The following is a 20,761-nucleotide window of genomic DNA, read 5'->3' as shown; positions in this document are numbered from 1 at the left end:
AGGGACGAATGGAGACGTGTCGTCTTCAGCGATGAGAGTCGCTTCTGCCTTGGTGCCAATGATGGTCGTATGCGTGTTTGGCGCCGTGCAGGTGAGCGCCACAATCAGGACTGCATACGACCGAGGCACACAGGGCCAACACCCGGCATCATGGTGTGGTGAGCGATCTCCTACACTGGCCGTACACCACTGGTGATCGTCGAGGGGACACTGAATAGTGCACGGTACGTCCAAACCGTCATCGAACCCATCGTTCTACCATTCCTAGACCGGCAAGGGAACTTGCTGTTCCAACAGGACAATGCACATCCGCATGTATCCCGTGCCACCCAACGTGCTCTAGAACGTGTACGTCAACTCCCCTGGCCAGCAAGATCTCCGGATCTGTCCCCCATTGAGCATGTTTGGGACTGGATGAAGCGTCGTCTCACGCGGTCTGCACGTCCAGCACGAACGCTGGTCCAACTGAGGCGCCAGGTGGAAATGGCATGGCAAGCCGTTCCACAGGACTACATCCAGCATCTCTACGATCGTCTCCATGGGAGAATAGCAACCTGCATTGCTGCGAAAGGTGGATATACACTGTACTAGTGCCGACATTGTGCATGCTCTGTTGCCTGTGTGTATGTGCCTGTGGTTCTGTCAGTGTGATCATGTGATGTATCTGACCCCAGGAATGTGTCAATAAAGTTTCCCCTTCCTGGGACAATGAATTCACGGTGTTCTTATTTCAATTTCCAGGAGTGTATGTTCTTCACCTGTGATGTAACTAATTCCCATGAGACTATAACGAAAACTGAAATGGCTACAAAGCTGAAAAGAGTATGCAGAAGAAAATCAAATAACAGTCACAAGGGTAAAACATTACCATGTCACAATTTTAGATATTAATATCTTTTTCAACGTCTCCTTAAATGTAGACCTATCTAATGTTGTTATATTGTGTATATCTGTAGGGAAACCATTGTGGTTTATCTTAGGTTTGTGTACCAAATGTTTCTTATGCACATTTTTTTATGTTCTTTCCTACAAAAATAATTCTTACCTCTAGTTTATTAATTGTTAATTTACCTGTTTAATGTTGCACTCAGTCGTCTTATTTTGTCACCTTGATTAGTTTAGCATCCCCTCCAGTTATTGGAGCACATTCAGCTCCAGGAACTCCGATGTAACATGGCTGTGTACATGAAGTTTCATTGCACAGAACTGATGATTAGTTCATTGGCTAAAGAGTTTATATGATATATTCTTCCAACTGTACAGATTTTATGAGATCATTGTTTCAATTATTGTTACCATTGCAATTTCAGTAATGCAATCTGTATCAGGTAATCAGACTGCAAGAACAGTTTGTAAGGGCATAATACATTCTGATAGGTATGTTGGAATGCATCTGGAGGCGAGGAGATAGGAAAATTTCCATTACTGTAGTAGTCGATACCAATGTTGATATGAGCTCTCGACAGTGGTCTACATCTGACTTATGTGCCACATATATCAAATTATTTCATTCCACATGTACTGCAGTTAATAAACTATTTCCTTTGAGGTATAGTGAAGTACAACAAGTCTATTTCATATATTGTAATAAATGTTTTTCATCATATCATTCCTTTCAAAAAAATTTTCTATAACTTAATGTGAGTTAAATGATCGACCATATACTGTTGCAACTGGTCTCTAGTTCCTAGATGTGATTAATTCCATCAACATTAATGTGCTAATTATAAGATTAGCGAGATTAAAAAGTGTATGTTGCACATCAATTTGTAGCGCATACTGTACATCAGATGAGTACTGGTTCTGACCTCTTTTTATTATTGTTCTTCTATTAAGCGAGAAGAAATACTTTCTTCGTTCCTCACCAGAGTAATTTTCGTAATTAACTGATAACATGCAACATACCCATATGAATGTAAAGGACGTATATTCCATGAAATAACAACTGAGGATTGTCAGATTCATTTTTCTGAAACATCTTACTTTCTTCTGTACTGGCTGTGTTCAGATCTGTTTCAAGCAGCTCTAGAAAATAATTAGACATAATGGTTTTAATCAATGAATGTGTATTTGTTTTAACTTACTTCACCAAGTGGACCTATTATGACCTTTTATGACAAAGAGACTGTTACTGAACGATGACTGAACGTAGTCACGATACGTTCTGATTGTAAAGTGTAGTAAAAATTGTCCACAGGCCTGCTACAACTTGGAAATGTACATCTATGTTTCACAAAACGAAATACAATGTTGATTACGAATACATAAGGAATTTTCCAACGGTTGTAATCTGTGGTGTTCCTCAGAAGTGGAAAACATCACAAAGATTTGCTTAGGCCTTTCCAAGTAATTATTCGAGGATAAAACGTTTCAGTTGACGACCATCGACATAAACGAATTTTATGATTAAGTTTATCGTGTTTTTCGATCCTTAAAATTTCCGAATAGATATAATGAGACACAAGGTAAGATTCAGCTGCGCATGCTGATGGGTTTATGCAACACACAATTCCTCGAAGTACCATGCATAAAATTTTCATTTTCTGTCCCTTGCTACATGCAAACTATCAGTCCCAAATAAAAAAAATAACGTAAACGCTTTTAGGATTTAATGTAATTAAATTTTGTGTTGGCATATGTTTTTGCTGGAGGTCCTAGTTTCCGAATGATTCAGGAAAACCGTGAAAAAGTGATGTGAAAACGTGTTTTTCTTGAATAACTCGAAAACCGTGACCTCCAGCTAAAACTTGTAACGGTAAAACAGTGTAAAATTTAACTACATTAGATTTTCCGTAAGAAGATCCAATTTTAATTTTTTTCTGTAGAGCTAATAGTTTTCACATAGTAAGAAAAAGAATAGGTTTTGAGGTGTTGTGAATTGCATAAACCACATTGGTAAGAACAAATTAATCACCCTGTACAAAAATGACTGGATAATTATGTGTGTGATAACATACAAATAAGTGTTACTGCAAAAACTGTGAAAGAATAATAGTAACGAAAAAGTAAAAAATGGGAAAATCACCACACACACCAAATGATGTAAGCTAATTGTCACTTAATTATTCCGCTTCTCTCTTAGCATAGTTACGAAAAAGCAATTTGCCACACAATTTAACAGCCGTGAACACCTTTTTCGTGTAGTTGGTTTTGGTAAAAGGTTTATAATATTTCTTATGCATTGCATAATGTCAGAACGGTTCGTTACTCGAACGTTCCACTGCAAATCCTTATACTGATGAGAGATTGGCGTTTCATGACTTACTCTTTCTATAAAATCCATTTGCTTGAGATTTTCGTAAAATTTTGCATTTCCATAATTTTTGCCGATAGCGTCTAAAATTGGCGGGATTAATACCATATCTGACATACAGGGTTGCACACGAAATGTGTTACCATTTTGTTTTTCAATATAAACTTTATTGTCAATACAATCTGAAAGGAACATATACTACAATGAAGAGCCGTCCATGGAGATTTGTTCTAACTCAGCACGTGCTCAATATGTCCACCATTTCGTTTCCTAACTTCCTTCAAACGAAGACTGAAGTTAGTGATTACCCTACGACACATGTCTTCCGTAAATTCACTGCAAGCTTGAAGAATAAGTCTTCTGAGCTCCATTAAATCACGTGGACGTTTCGAGAAAATTTTTTCCTTTAGGTACGCCCAAAGAAAAAAGTCACATGGATTGAGCTCTGGACTATTGGGGGGGCCAATTTTGTCCGTCATTGAAGCGACCTGGAAACCTGAGGGAAATGATCCGCATGTCGAAATGCTCGTGTACAAACTCCAACACAGTGTTTACAGTATGTGGCTTTGCTTCATCTTGCACGAACCACAGCGTGTTGAAGGACAAGGCAGTAGCAAGAAGCTGTGGAATGAAGCTATTGCGAAGCATGCTCAAATAACGCTCGCTGTTCACAGTTTCTTCAAAGAAAAATGGTCCAGCAAGTCCGTGACTGGAAATTGCTGCCAACGCTGTAATCCTCGGAGCATAATTTTGTCGTTCATGAAGCACTTGTGGGTTTTCAGTGGCCCAAAAGCGTACATTTTGTTTGTTAACCACACCGTCTAAATGAAAATGTCCCTCGTCTGAAAACCAAACGTTGTTGAGAGTTTCTTCCCTATCCTCCGCCCACTTAGCAAACAGTAGTCTCTGCTGCTTGTGTTCTTCAGTGAGCTTCTGTGCACAGGTCATCTTGTATGGGTACATATGGAGGTCACTTAATGCGTTGATCGGAGCGTCTGGATATTCCCAGTTGCACTGCTGCCTTTCTACACTATTTCCCGGGACTTCTCTGTACAGCAACTCGTACCGCTTCAGTATTCTCCGGCGAACAAACAGGCATACGCCGAGGTCGCTTCGCTTCCAATACTGTTCCTTCCTGTAATAATTTATCGTACAACCTGTGGATGGTCTTCTTGCAAGGGACCCATCGTGTGTTAAACTGTTGTCGAAAACGCCTCTGAGTCACAAGAAGTCTTTTCGTTTCATGAAAAAGTAACACAATTGCCGATCGTTGCTGTGTCGTCAGTCTTCCATCGTCAGCCATTGCTGCTTACTAGTCTCCTAGCGGCAGTATCGTGAATTACACGTCATTTCGTAACTCCTTTGTTTTTCAGAGCTCTGCTGGTACTGCTGTAGAGATCCCTGCGGGATATCTAATTTGCGTCGTAAATTGTGAAAGAAACACATTGGTAACACATTTCGTGCGCCACCCTGTATAACAAACAGCGAATGAAGCTGCTGATGTAAGTGCACCGATTAACGAGAGTAATGTAGCGAGCAGCGGAACCACGCAGGTCAACGGAAGTGAATCCACACTACGGCAGTGTGACAGTATTTTACAGGAAAATCATGAGCCAAACTTGGCACAAAATCCTCTTGAAACACACGATTCAGAAGAAATACAAACGTAGCAGGTGACTTGTCATCACAATTACTGAGTGAAAAGTTTTTTCTCTCAAGGGTCTTGACGCAGAAGTAGAACCGCGAGTGGACTCTCGTATCAGCCTGATACACGGAAAACGAGTGACATTTAAAAGAAATCGCGTCCAAAATGATGAGTGATGCAGACTTATCTGAGCCATGTAGCGTAATTTACTACCCCAGTACACGCAAACAATGTTAATCTGACAAGACATTGAGGATAACGAGTTTGTTCAAAAACCCTCGTAGCTCAAGGAGATGGAGAATAAATTTTCTTGTCAATTAAAGCAAGTGGATAATAAATTTTCTTAATAGTTTGACAGATGGATAATACGAGGGCTATTCGGAAAGTAAGGAACGATAGGTCGCGACATGGAAACAACAGTGAAAATCGAAACTGTTTTATTTGCAACAGTTACCTACAACTTCCAATTACTTATCTCCATAGTCGCCGATCCTATTTAGACGTTTGTCGTAGCGTTGTACCTACTTTGCAATACCCTCGTTATAGACGGTGGTTTCCGCCAATTCTCTACGCTGGCCTGCAGCTCGTTGTCTGTGCCAAAATGTTGTCTGCATAGCCAGCGGTTCATGTGAGCAGAGATGAAACTCAGAGGGGGAAAATTACGGGCTGTATTGTGGGTAATCAAACATTTCCAGCCGGCCGCGGTGGTCTCGCGGTTCTGGCGCTGCAGTCCGGAACCGCGGGACTGCTACGGTCGCAGGTTCGAATCCTGCCTCAGGCATGGATGTGTGTGATGTCCTTAGGTTAGTTAGGTTTAAGTAGTTCTAAATTCTAGGGGACTTATGACCTAAGATGTTGAGTGCCATAGTGCTCAGAGCCAAACATTTCCAATTGAAAACAATGCAGGGCCATCTTCATTGTCCCTGGAGAATGTAGCTGAGAACTGTCTTGAAGAAAAAAACGCAGGACAGCTATGTAATGTTGGCTGCATAGCTTCAGGCCAAATTTCTCACCAAGCGCTCGTAATAGGCGGGAGACACTATTGTTCTAGGTATCTCTATGTGCTCCCTGTGTGCTCACAACTATAAAGAACGACGTAATGCGCTCCATGGGCATACTAGAGACACTGCCCAACACACCTGTGCAAAACTTCATCGGATTTTCGCTGTGTTTTCCATTTCGCGACAGATCGATCGTTACTTTCCGAATAACCCTCGTAAATTTTCTCAGCATTTCAACCAAATACCTTACGAATAGCAAAAGGTTACGAACAGGTTATATGACAGTGCAAAGAGATAAAATGCTTTAGAAATCGCTCATTATGAATTGGTAAGAAGTGTATCCGCTGTTCAGAGAGAGGTATCTGAACAGCAGTTCATCCATAGTGAACTTGCTGATAAGGTACAAAAATTGTCGTAAGCAGTACGTTTCCCCAAGATTGACTAGAAAAGTGTCAAAGATGTTTTCTAGACACTTAATGATCGCACTGAGTTAGAAGCTACTCATAGCGATAGATATACTATTGCTGAAAACGTTGTACAACAAAACCGAACGTGTCTTAAAGGGGTTGAAAATTTGACTTGTGTCATAGAGCCTGAATTATTACAAGAGTGGACAATGATATTTCAGCTACAACACAACAGATAGATTCCGAATCATACAAAACCAGTCTACCCAAATCAGTTGCAACTGATCTCACGAATGTATGCTGACGTTTGCCCCATACGCAGGAAAGTCCTTACTTACCTACATCTGTACACTATCCTACTGCGGGAGATAATGGCACGTCTAATCATTTAACAGTTCCATCAACAAATCATGTACATTACGAAGTATCCTAGTATTTGTCAATAAGGAAGGAGTGCCACACAGCGATTGGTCGCAACTCCATTAGTTTGGTCAGTATTACAATCACATGGGGAAGGGCCCTGGCTTATATCGGCACTACTAGACGAGAGTTTACAGACATAGCCAAACGAAGCTACACATACACACAATTTCAGCAATCCTTCTTGGACAAATTCTGGACAATCCTTCTTGGACAAATTCTGGACTAATTCTGTCCAAGGACACCTTCGGAGGGAGGTACTTAACCGCAAAACCGTTTACCAGTAAGCAAGGAGACTTAGCAGGTACTTCGATCGTTACATCAACAGAACAAGGTATAGGAGTGAACCAGTCCTCCGAATTCGTAATGGGAAGTTGGCACCAAAGATTCGTGAAAAACTGGTTGCTGTATCAGAAAGAAGTTTCGAGAATTTCCTTTCTGTACTGGATTCGGTTGATCTAAATGACGATCATGAGGGACGACAAGGTAGCTACACAGATGTGTACTCAAACTCAGGAGGTAATGGGCACAAAAAAAAACAGCAGTAACAAATTTGATTCTAAAAACAGCACTTAATGAAACTATTTTTTTTTTTTGTCATCAGTCTACTGACTGGTTTGATGCGGCCCGCCACGAATTCCTTTCCTGTGCTAACCTCTTCATCTCAGAGTAGCACTTGCAACCTACGTCCTCAATTATTTGCTTGACGTATTCCAATCTCTGTCTTCCTCTACAGTTTTTGCCCTCTACAGCTCCCTCTAGTAAGTCATTCCCTCATGTCTTAGCAGATGTCCTATCATCCTGCTCCTTATCAGTGTTTTCCACATATTCCTTTCCTCTCCGATTCTGCGCAGAACCTCCTCATTCCTTAGCTTTTCAGTCCACCTAATTTTCAACATTCGTCTAAAGCACCACATCTCAAATGCTTCGATTCTCTTTTGTTCCGGTTTTCCCACAGTCCATGTTTCACTACCATACAATGCTGTATTCCAGACGTACATCCTCAGAAATTTCTTCTTCAAATTAAGGCCGGTATTTGATATTAGTAGACTTCTCTTGGCCAGAAATGCCTTTTTTTTTGCCATAGCGAGTCTGCTTTTGATGTCCTCCTTGCTCCGTCCGTCATTGGTTATTTTACTGCCAAGGTAGCAGAATTCCTTAACTTCATTGACTTCGTGACCATCAATGCTGATGTTAAGATTCTCGCTGTTCTCATTTCTACTACTTCTCATTACCATCGTCTTTCTCCAATTTACTCTCAAACCATACTGTGTACTCATTAGACTGTTCATTACGTTCAGCAGATCATTTAATTCTTCTTCACTTTCACTCAGGATAGCAATGTCATCAGCGAATCTTATCATTGATATCCTTTCACCTTGTATTTTTATTCCACTCCTGAACCTTTCTTTTATTTCCATCATTGCTTCCTCGATCTACAGATAGAAGAGTAGGGGCGAAAGGCTACAGCCTTGTCTTACACCATTCTTAATACGAGCACTTCGTTCTTGATCGTCCACTCTTATTATTCCCTCTTGGTTGTTGTACATATTGTATATGACCCGTCTCTCCCTATAGCTTACCCCTACTTTTTTCAGAATCTCGAACAGCTTGCACCATTTTATATTGTCGAACGCTTTTTCCAGGTCGACAAATCCTATGAAAGTGTCTTGATTTTTCTTTAGCCTTGCTTTCATTATTAGCCGTAACGTCAGAATTGCCTCTCTCGTCCCTTTACTTTTCCTAAAGCCAAACTGATCGTCGCCTAGCGCATTCTCAATTTTCTTTTCCATTCTGCTGTTACCCATGGTTTCTTCGCAGCTACCTTCTTTGTACCTATGTTTTCCTTCCCAACTTCTGTGATGGCCCTTTTTGGAGATGTCCATTCCTCTTCAACTGTACTGCCTACTGCGCTGTTCCTTATTGCTGTATCTATAGCGTTAGAGAACTTCAAAAGTGTCTCGTCATTCCTTAGTACTTCCGTATCCCACTTCTTTGCGTATTGATTCTTCCTGACTAATGTCTTGAACTTCAGCCTACTCTTCATCACTACTATATTGTGATCTGAGTCTATATCTGCTCCTGGGTACGCCTTACAATCCAGTATCTGATTTCGGAATCTCTGTCTGACCATGATGTAATCTAATTGAAATCTTCCCGTATCTCCCGGCCTTTTCCAAGTATACCTCCTCCTCTTGTGATTCTTGAACTGGGTATTTGCTATTACTGGCTGAAACTTGTTGCAGAACTCAATTAGTCTTTCTCCTCTTTCATTCCTTGTCCCAAGCCCATATTCTCCTGTAATCTTTTCTTCTACTCCTTCCCCTACAACTGCATTCCAGTCGCCCATGACTATTAGATTTTCGTCCCCCTTTACATACTGCATTACCCTTTCAATATCCTCATACACTTTCTCTATCTGTTCATCTTCAGCTTGCGACGTCGGCATGTATCGTTGTCGGTGTTGGTCTGCTGTCGATTCTGATTAGAACAACCCGGTCACTGAACTGTTCACAGTAACACACCCTCTGCCCTACCTTCCTATTCATAACGAATCCTACACCTGTTATACCATTTTCTGCTGCTGTTGATATTACCCGATAATCATCTGACCAGAAATCCTTGTCTTCCTTCCACTTCACTTCAATGACCCCTACTATATCTAGATTGAGCCTTTGCATTTCCCTTTTCAGATTTTCTAGTTTCCCTGCCACGTTCAAGCTTCTGACATTCCACACCCCGACTCGTAGAACGTTATCCTTTCTTTGTTTATTCAATCTTTTTCTCATGGTAACCTCCCCCTTGGCAGTCCCCTCCCGGGGATCCGAATGGGGGACTATTCCGGAATCTTTTGCCAATGGAGAGATCATCATGACACTTCTTCAATTACAGGCCACATGTCCTGTGGATACACGTTACGTGTCTTTAATGCAGTGGTTTCCATTGCCTTCTGCATCCTCATGTCGTTGATCATTGCTGATTCTTCCGCCTTTAGGGGCAATTTCCCACTCCTAGGACAAGAGAGTGCCCTGAACCTCTATCCGCTCCTCGCCCTCTATCAAAATTTAGGCAGTGGCGGGGATCGAACCCGGGACCGAAGATGTTTTTGATTATGAATCAAAGACGCTACCCCTAGACCACGGGTAATTATCACGTAAATAACAATAGCTGGCTACGAAACATAGCAATTCAAATGGTTCAAATGGCTCTGAGCACTATGGGACTTAACATCTGAGGTGATCAGAACTACTTAAACCTAACTAACCTAAGGGCATCACACACATCCACGCCCGAGGCAGGATTCGAACCTGCGACCGTAGTGGTCTCGCGGTTCCAGACTGTAGCGCCTAGAACCGCTCCGCCACCCCGGCCGGCATGGCAATTCATAACAATAAAAATGACTGCTTTAATAACTGGCAAATGCATCAGGCAATATGGGGGAAAACAACAGTACGTATGATCGTTGTGGACCAGTAAGTACTGAACAAACACGAGGTAGAGATACGCGACAGGGTAAACAAAATTTTCGCAGCAACACTGACACTAACTGTCGGAAAAGGAAACACACTGTCAACGTAGTAGAGGTAACGGCAAATAGCATTGCTACTCTGGTGCCAGCAGCAAACGTCACTCGATCTTATTATACCCTCCAGCGATGGTCGAAGGAACAGTGGGGAGAGGATGAACACGTAAGTTCTATGATATTTACAGATAGTGTGACAAATACACCCATGTTTAGGCATTCTGTATCGGTACCGTGTACAAACTCTAGGGATTGATCGTTGAGCGGATACGGAACAAAAAAGGTCTAATGAACTTACGTCCGGAAACGCATGGTTTCCATCATGTTTCAATCATATATTGTTACAGAGACTGCGGTCTAATACGCGAGGTACCGTGTAGCCACAGTTACAGTATGTGTTGAGAATGGTTTCAGTGTGTCTCAGTGCATGCGTGTACGCGTCATAGCATGTTCTGTCCTACAAGTAGTTCACATCGGCCAGACTGCAACCGAACAGTGCCATAGCAGCATGAATACGCTGCTCCAATGTCCCCACATCTGGAGTGGGCCCTACATACCCGATACTTTTCAGATGGCCCTATAACCAGAAATAGCACGGGTTGAGATCTGGTGAAGGAATAGGCCATGCAACTGGTCCGATCCGTCGACCAGGGAAGACACTATCGAGATGTGTCCGGACATTAACGGCGAATCGCGCTGGAATGCCATCATATAGCAGCCACATAAACTGAAACTTCTTTATTTAAATGCGTGAATCTATACTTAAATTGCTGAATGACTGAGAAGATGAAACTGCTGAGTAGAACTGAACGTACTAGCCTTCTTTCTCTTTACTTTTTCTTATCATGTCAACACTGACCCACAATATTCTATCGCAACGCAATCTGACTGCTCCAAAAAGCTACAACCTGACTTCACATTATTAATTCAGAAGAAATGGCCCTGACTAAAAAGAAATCTCAACAATAACCTACACATTTCATTAAGCACTTACCTACCTCACAAAAATCTTCATTACGCAAACTACTGCAATACAGCGAGCGTCAATAGTGCCAGTTAAATAAAAGATTCTAACTACTAAAGCTGCTAACTACTAATAGGCAAAGGAAAGATTTTGATGCAAACCAAATAATGTCTTTTTTTACCTTAATAATGTGACATCCAGTTCAAACACGAATATAAATCGTCATTGACATCCAGTACAAAGATATATAGTCATGAATAATTTTCAATCTTCCAGATTGTTAGTCTACGCTAACACTTCAGACCTCTACCCTCCATCAACACTAACTTCTGACATCTAAGAACCATCACTGCTGGCCGTTCACCTCCAACTGGCCAACAGTACTTCCATCACTGCTGGAGACTAACTTCCAACTGCCCAACACTACTGGCGATTAACTTCCAACAACGAGTGCAACCAGCCACAGAGTCTCTTACAAAGAAAGCGCAGTCAGAGATACAATGCAAAGCGGCACACAGCGCTGCCAACATAAAAGCATCCCACTTACACACCCTTCGAATCATCAGTGACACTACTTCCAGCAGGAGAGGCAAAGCCATCTGCAATAAACGCCAATAGTTCCGGCCCGTTAGACGACATGGAAGGAAGACTGATCACAAAATACGGTCGCTAATTATCCCGGCCCACACATTCCGATGTTGATGATTCGCTGTTACTGTACCATGGGGGTTCTGCATACTATGGCACAGATGACTGTTACAAAAGTTGAAGATATCACTGCGCGTAAAGGTGGCCTCATCTGTGTATAGACTGGATGACACATATCCCCGCCCGCATCTCGTGGTCGTGCGGTAGCGTTCTCGCTTCCCACGCCCGGGTTCCTGGGTTCGATTCCCGGCGGGGTCAGGGATTTTCTCTGCCTCGTGATGGGTGGGTGTTGTGTGCTGTCCTTAGGTTAGTTAGGTTTAAGTAGTTCTAAGTTCTAGGCGACTTATGACCACAGCAGTTGAGTCCCATAGTGCTCAGAGCCATTTGAACCATTTTTGAACACATATCCCGCAATCGTGGTTGCCTGGTGGAGAAATCAGTGACAAAACTGCTCACGATATGGAGAGTCTGTCACTAGTAAGCCCTGCACACACTGCAAGTGATAGGCGTAGTAACAAATGTCATGAAGAATGTTCCACCATGGCTTACCATGTACTGGCGGGCCAACTGCCTAACACACAGTGTTAATCACATTTTACTCCAAGTCTGGTGTCCGAACATTTCATGAACGTCTTTCCTTCATGATTTCCTGATTGCTGAAACGACCCTGTCTCAGACAAACGGCGAAACACTGTAGCAAACATCGAATGGTGTGGTAGTTGTCGGCGGGGAGAGGTCTCCTGATACAACCTTGCTGCCCGCCGCCCGTTGCCATTTGTCTTTCCGTAAGTAAACACCGTATCGGCAAGCTCTCGATTCGAATACAGAACCATTGTGTACAACGCTGTATCACATCCACAACAAGGTGAGTCAGAAAGAGAAGTGAATCGGATACAACATTACCAATTACGATGGAACGCGAGGGCGCTAGGGCATGACGTTTGAGGTATAGTACCTCCCTCTAGGAGGGAACTATGCTTACTGTAACTGCGGCTACAGTAAAGCGTATTAGACTGCAGTCACTGTAACAAAGTATGATACAGTAAATGGTCTCTAGCACGGAAACCATGCATTTCCGGACATAAGTTCATTAGAAATTTTTTGTTCTGTATCCTCTCATTGATCAATACCCGGAGTTTTTATACTATGGAAAAAAATCACCCCATTTAATAGCATTAATTTCTGACATACAGTGAGGTAGTTAAGAGAAATTTATTTTTTGAGAATATATACTACAGTAGCCTATGATGGTGAAATCCACCAGTGAACACATATACTGTAAATAAACTATACTGAGGGTACAAGTAATACTATGAAATGAGTCTCGGTCCGGCACACAGTTTTAATATGCCAGGTAGTTTCAAATCAGCACACACTCCGCTGCAGAGTGAAAATCTAACTCTGAATACTACGAAGTATTTGTAATTATCCTATGGGTAATATACACTCATACTTACAAGCTACAAACATTACTGTTTACAGGTTATGCTGTTTATATGTTATCTACATAAACCAAAATCTAGAAAATTAAGAACAAATGTAATATGCTCCAGACCAGAGAAACGGGATGACATACATGATTAGAAAATTATTTAATGTCGTACTATTTTATTTATGAACCATCTTCAACAGTAATTTCTGGGAGAATGTTCAAGAAGGTAAGATCACCAGCAATAAATGTACCCAATCGTAAACAAGAAATCCTGTAAGCGTGGTAAAAACGCGGAAACTACCAAGTTGACTCATGAATGTACATTTGGCGCCGCTTATTTTTAACCTCAATGAGTGGGTGCTGTGCGAATCGTGAGGATATCATCTGGTAGGCACTGGAGAATAGTGTGTACCAATGCTGCATTAAAGAAACTATATTATTTTACGAATGTGTTGATCCTACCTCACTGGTGGTCTAGCACTTTAGCTAATTTATGTAATACTAATTTTCCATTAGGAATGATGCAGGTGTGCATCTTGTTATGTTAGGAAGGATAATTTAGTGAATGCAGTGATGGGAGCTGAGAAAGGACCCCTACTGTTCTGATGTAGAAGTGAGTGTGCAAATGTGTGAATGAGTTCGAGGGCAGAAATCATATGGAGTGAAGGTGCCTACTCAAGTGCTGATTACTATCAATATGGAGGGTGATGTTACCCCATTCTGACCACAGTGTCAAGTTTGAATTATACACTGTGATGTCCAGATACGTCTAGTGCTCCGAGAAGTTATGACTGGACATCAGGCTGCAAACCACTCATTAGTTCACTTACAGGTGTAACTATTTGCATCCCTATATAAAAATGCTAACAGTATACGAACATTAATGTACATTATACAGTCTTTACAGGAAGCATAATTTCACAAAGAGGATAAAAACTATATTTTATGGTGTAGAATAGAGATCAACCAGAACCTTGTGTCATAATTCAATATCGAGTGTGCTACTGGTGATGTGAGGTTTAGATGACGACCAGTGGACGTATTATGCTAATATAGTATTTATTTTCTTCCTTACACCCACGCATGAGAGGAATGCAAATAATTTTTCCGTGCACAAAAGTGAATGAAGTTTGTGTGACCCAAATTTTTGTAATTAGGGAGACAAATTTTAGTATATTATTTCATATACACTGTATGAAACTTGACTGAGTCAAATATTCTTCGTGAAACAATCTAATCTGAATTTAAACTTTGCATATTGCTGAATTATGCTTCAACTAGGTTAATTAATGATGTATAAAGTAGTCGTTAAGACAAACACAACCTACGGTGAATGTAACATAGCATTTGTGATATTAGAAAATTATTTTAGTTCAGTCACACATGAAATGAAAAGTGATGTGACATGGGATGACATAAACAGACTAAGTCAGGTGTGACACAACTTTTAAGCAGACATTAATATACGAATGAACTCAATTTTGATAAGGAGTTTTGTATGTAAATGTGAGTATATCCCTGAATAGAAGGTAAGTTATAAATAATTTAGAATGGTCACTCTGACAGAATACAGATGACATAAACGGCTTAAGTCAGGTGTGACACCACTTAGAAGCAGACATTAATATACTAATGAACTCACTTATGATAAGGAGTTTTGTATGTAAATGTATATCCCTGAATAGAAGGTAAATTATAAATAATTTAGAATGGTCTCTCTGACAGAATACAGGTGTGTATAATAAAAACGTATCTAGAGTACAAAAAAATTCACACGAATCTGAAACAGTTCTGTGTGAAGATATGTGAGAAGTCATACTTTTTCTGTATATTTTACGTTTATGCATACACTTATTGTAGCATCAGTCGTGTTTTATTTTACTTGTAGAATGAACACCATGTAAATCCTTTTACTTGAGTTGCTACAAGTGAAGCGTGGCCCGTAAGTGAATTAAGATTCCATCTTCTAAAGGCTGCTGGATTAAGTTACAGGTTAATCAAGTGACGGACTTGGTTCAGCATGCGATGTTCTGTGCGACGTAAATGGAAGCATGAATCGCGATTTCTCCCTGAAGACACAGAGAAAGGAATTTCGATATCTTAACCCCCTTAGTGACTTTTCTTGTCTGGTGCGTATTAGTGAGTAACATATTAACAAGTTAAAAATGAGTAGAGCCGAAGCTTATATCACCAAGAAAAACTATATGGATAAATAAATAATCAAAATATGTAGGATGATATAGCGTGATGAAATAAAAAGTACACTTACTAAATAACTTCATTGAAATGTAGAATTGTGTATAGGGAAGTAGTGTTATAGGAAGTATATAATGACCTTACGAAAATGAGTAAAATTACCGTAGATTGACATAGACATGACGAAGTGTTTCTGATCTCGTACCAAATTATAGATTTCAGAATGTAAAGAGTGTATGGTGTAGGGACTCAATTGAAACAAAATGCGATACAGTGCAGTGACTCAACTTCGGATATCTAAGCTTTGCCTGCTGCGTAACAGAGTGTGTGGTGAAAGAAATGGGTGGCAAGTGGTTATCGCCGTTATCACTGGAAGACATTTTTTCTACGTACCAGCGCTCACTCACACACCTTTTATAATCGGCAACTCGGTCCCATGTGACACCAAAGCCGAACAGTAGTTTCAGCTTTAACCACAACATTGTAGCATTGCACTAATATCATAAGCGAAGTTTGGCTCACTATCATTGACTGATAAAGTAAGATACATGGAATGCATTCACAGCTGCGAATACAAACACCCATTAGCTCTATAAAAGAATGACGACAACGAAAATTTGTGCTGAACGAGGACTCGAACCCGGATTTCCCATGTTACGTGAGCTGTCGCCTTCATCGCTTCGGCTACCCGCGCAAGACTCACAGCCAGACACAAACTTCCATATGTCGTCATTCCTACGTCACAATCTATACATGTACACACATTATGTAATTCCCATAGAAGGGAGGAGATTTTTTAATTGAAAGTCGCTGCCCAGTATTGGCAAATAAATGCAACATTGTAATGCCTGTGTTGTTAAGAAGAAATATGCAACTTTCCTTCGGGAATGCTTGTATTTCATCATTCTTCTTAACAACACATGCACTGCAATGTCGTACATGAAGTAAGAATGAAAACCGCGACTTCCTGTAAAAATTAAATGCAGACCTCATCATGAAAACTGCATGCAGACCACCCCAGAAAATGAAGATACGAAAGTAATAGAGACAATGTCTGTTGTACTGTATGCAAAGTTGCTTAAAATAGAAATTACGATGCATACTTAACTTCCTTTGCTTTCCAAAGTTTGGATTTTCTATGTTATTCTTTCTGTCTTTTCTAATGCATATGAAGTTAAATATTTTCATTACGTATTGCCCTCTCTAGAAAACCGGTAAACAACTGAAATTCATGTCCTTGTATCCTACACGACTGGTCCACAAATAAAGTAAATGTACACCTTAAACCATCGAAGAATGTCAATCCCACTGTAAAAACCTACTGTACTGCATCAGTGTTTCAGTAATTTCTAACGTGAAGTAAGCTTACCCTCTCACATATCACTGTCAAATTTTTCTTAGTGTCTTTATAAGTTTCAAGAGCTACAAGAGCTGTAAGATTTACAAAATAAAAACTTTCTACCTATCTTCCTTTTCTCTTGTTGTTGGCTGCAGTTCTCTCGTCGAGGGGTACATTCTTGAGGCTGATATTTTGATTTTGTAGGTTCATGTAGACCTGAATAATGCTTGAAGATTTGTCTGTTTTACTCTTGAATTTTGTTTTTTGTCGCATTTGTCAATATCACACCGACTTTACAATTTCCACTTCAGAACTCAAATTCACATTGTTTTTGACATGTTTCGAATTACTTCTCCTTCCATCAGAGGCATGCCCACTACTACTTACTTTCTGTAGTACTCACAATATTCCAAAGCGCTTACGAAGTAAAAGAGTTTACAACCTTTCTTGAAAAAAGAAGAATCATCACCAAGATATAACATTATTTTGTAAATGAATCCAGAAATAAATTTAATAATTAGTCTTAGATCGTGCAATTAATAATATGACTTTTAAGTATGCCAGATATTTCGTAATTTCAGATATTTCTAAAAGAAGAGTAATTTTAACAGTTAGTGCATATCGATTTAGCCTGAAATACAATACATCGTACATAAAATCAAATGAAATTCCTTTAGTGAAACAGCTTAGATAATTTTAACGTATAAAGGTTCGGAAAAATTTCGATGGTATCGCCTATTTCTATAAGGAAAGGCGATGCCAGAAGAAGTCGTCCCGTTACAGTGAATATATAATTCTTTAACGATATGTAATAGAACTGTAGAATGTCATATAACCACAGTCATGTACTACATCATTACGCTGGCCAGATATACAAGCACTAATATTTATATTTTTTCTAACTTTATACGGAAGATTTAATATTCCCGTACTGTAAACTAAATGCTGTCATTTTAATGTCTGTTGTAGTCATTTATCTCACTATTCTTTTCTCCAGCAGCCAGTGGGGGCAATTATAGTTTAACCTATACATCACAAGAGTGTTGATTCCCAAATTTTTTTGTTATTGTTCTTATACTGACTAGTAAGAAACATTATTTACCGTTGCTCACCAGAACAGTTTTCTCGATTAATTGTCAACATGCAACATACAGCTCTGAATGTAAAGAAGGTATATTCCTTGAGGAAACTACTGAAAACTGTGACATTCATTTTTTTCTTCTGAATCGACAGCGTTCAGACGCGCTGCAAGAAGCTATAGAAAGTATTGAAATATAGTGTTTTAATCAATGAACAGGTATTCGTTTTAACTTATTTCACCACACGGACAAATTATAACTTCCGGAGACGAAGTCTAACGTCAGGGAGGAAAGAACTAACGACGACCGCAGGTGATCACAATAAGTTGTGGAGGTAAGGAATAATAAAAGTTGTCCACAGGCTTGCTCTGTCTTGGAAATGTACGTCTATGCTTCTTATAAATAAATACAATATCTACTAAGACCAGCTGTATTAATATCTGTTACGACTGTAGTGTTCTTCGGAAGTGGAAATCATCACAAAATTTTACTTCTGTCTTTCCAATTAACTATTCCCGAATGAAGCACTCTAAATTCTGAGAGTGTGTCCTCAGGTTTGTGACTTGGAAAGATACAATACCAATCAGTCTGTGAGTAATTTACTGCTTGATGTATACTATGCAGATCTACAAAAGATTTTGGTCATTTGCCTAACTTGTCTGTAAAAGTTATGTGGTGAACAGCTGATATGATATTAACAAATGATGAAAAAGGCGAAGAAAGGTGTTTCATTTACCACGTAACAAACCCGACGTTAGACCATGAGTAGGAGTCAAAGGAGAAAGACAAGTAAAATATGTTTTGTTTTAAATTATTTTCTCTTAAGAACAGTTAAGTATCGCAAGCATGGTGAATACTTACAGCGAAAACCTACTTCTTTATGTTTAACGTATCTGTACATTGACTGGGATGGAATATTACAATGTGAAATAGCGTTAGTTTCACAAAATCACAACTGATTGTTTCTTTCAATCCTTTTCTTGATGTTGTAACTTGAATGACTTCAGTTCAAGCAAGACGTCAAGATAATTGCTCACCATCTCGTTACCTCGCGATTAAGAGCTAGTAAAAACGTAGTGCAGATTTCAGAATAGAATAAGACGCTTCTGTAAAATGCACCATTTGATTGACGAGTTATATCCGCTATTCATGCCATTACTGCCTGAGCTGCGGATTACCGAACGTTTACGACTTTGGAATGCCATTATATTTTATTACCTTTTCCGTCGGCAACGAACTGCTGTCTGGTAATAGAGGGGATTTTGAAACAGCCCAGCCTGGCATTTTAGAATTGCGTTCGCTGCAGCTGCACAATTTTACGATGCGCAGAATGCGGATGGAATTCAGCCACTATGGATATCCGCTACACCCTCACCCCTCCTCACGCACTGCGAGGAGAGAACGGCTGGCGTTGAACCTACCTATATAATCTCCAGTTTTCCTCACTTCAAAGCCGTGGTAATTTCTTGAGACTGACGATAGGAACTAATAAATTCTCCACATTATTCTGCGAAAGCGCGTCATAATTTTAACAACGAGACCTCTGCATGATGCACACAGCTTCTCTTGAAGCCGCTATCAATAAGTGTGACCAGTATCTCATGGAAAATTGTGTTTACTAAGCGGAAACATGATCAAGACGTTTTCTCCTTGAACCTTAGAATCTTTTGTACTTCACAAAACGAGAGATATGTAGTACCTTATGACTACAGCATCAGCTACTCACAGTAGAAATCGGTGTACTTGTACAAATGCTTGGCTGTAACAGTTCGCTCAGATATAAATTGAAACAATCATACCGGCTCAGCAGTAGACAGAAAAGGTGGCTAAATTTGATTCTAATAAACATTTTTGGAACAGCGGTCATAAATAGTTTCAAATTTTTCTTTTTAAAATTCAGTCTTCATCGTACCACGTATGTTACAAGAACATACGTGACCGGTTTCGGTCATATCACATGACCATCATCAGACCCATAGCATCCTTCGAAGATGGTAGGTGGAGCACTATTTTCAGCGGTTGTGATGTCGTCATTATTGACATCACAGCAGTGCCCCACCTACCATCTTCGAAGGATGCCATGGGTCTGATGATGGTCATGTGATATGACCGAAACCGGTCACATATGTTCTTGTAGCATACGTGGTACGACCAAGACTGAATTTTAAAAAGAAAAATTTTATAAATTCGTTTCATTGGTAGAGTGCTAGGGATATGCACTCAGCCTACAACACAAATTGTTTACAGAACACTCGTGCAACCCATCTTTTTGAGTATTGCACGAGCGCCTGGATGCTAGGGACCAGAAACGGAAAGAGTAAGAGTCTAATGTTGAGGGATGCATACTTCACAAATCAAGGCGCCGCTGTTACACAGTGCTAATGTGCTTCCTCCGACCCACACTTTTTTCGCGACAATGACGAGTCTGAGAACTGTGGCGCTGCAATCTCTTCATAGTCGTCGACACTTTCCCTCTTACTGAAGTGTTCAGGAATGGAAGGGTCGTCATGTCTTACTGTTGTCGTCGAGTCGACAAAGTACTGACAAGGAAAAATTACCTGTAGTGATAATCAGATGGTCTTTAACTAATCTGTGTTTTATGAGACTGTGGAGGGTGTAAAACGAAGCTTATTTGACGCAAAGTACACAATTTGCAAATGTTTTCTCTAGAGGAGTAGTAGTATATAGAATACGTTTGACGCTATAGTCCACGCTCCAGACGAAAAACATACAATTTTTGTGTCCAGTGGAAACAAAATGGTTGTATTCTTGTTTATTCCTCGTTCACCATGAGAAAACATGCACTCATCAGACAGAACATTACGATCAAGTACCTAATAGCTGGTATGTCCAC

This window comes from Schistocerca serialis, chromosome 10 (genome assembly GCF_023864345.2).
Source record: "Schistocerca serialis cubense isolate TAMUIC-IGC-003099 chromosome 10, iqSchSeri2.2, whole genome shotgun sequence".
Taxonomy (NCBI): domain Eukaryota; kingdom Metazoa; phylum Arthropoda; class Insecta; order Orthoptera; family Acrididae; genus Schistocerca; species Schistocerca serialis.
Note: the sequence above shows the minus strand (reverse complement) of the source record.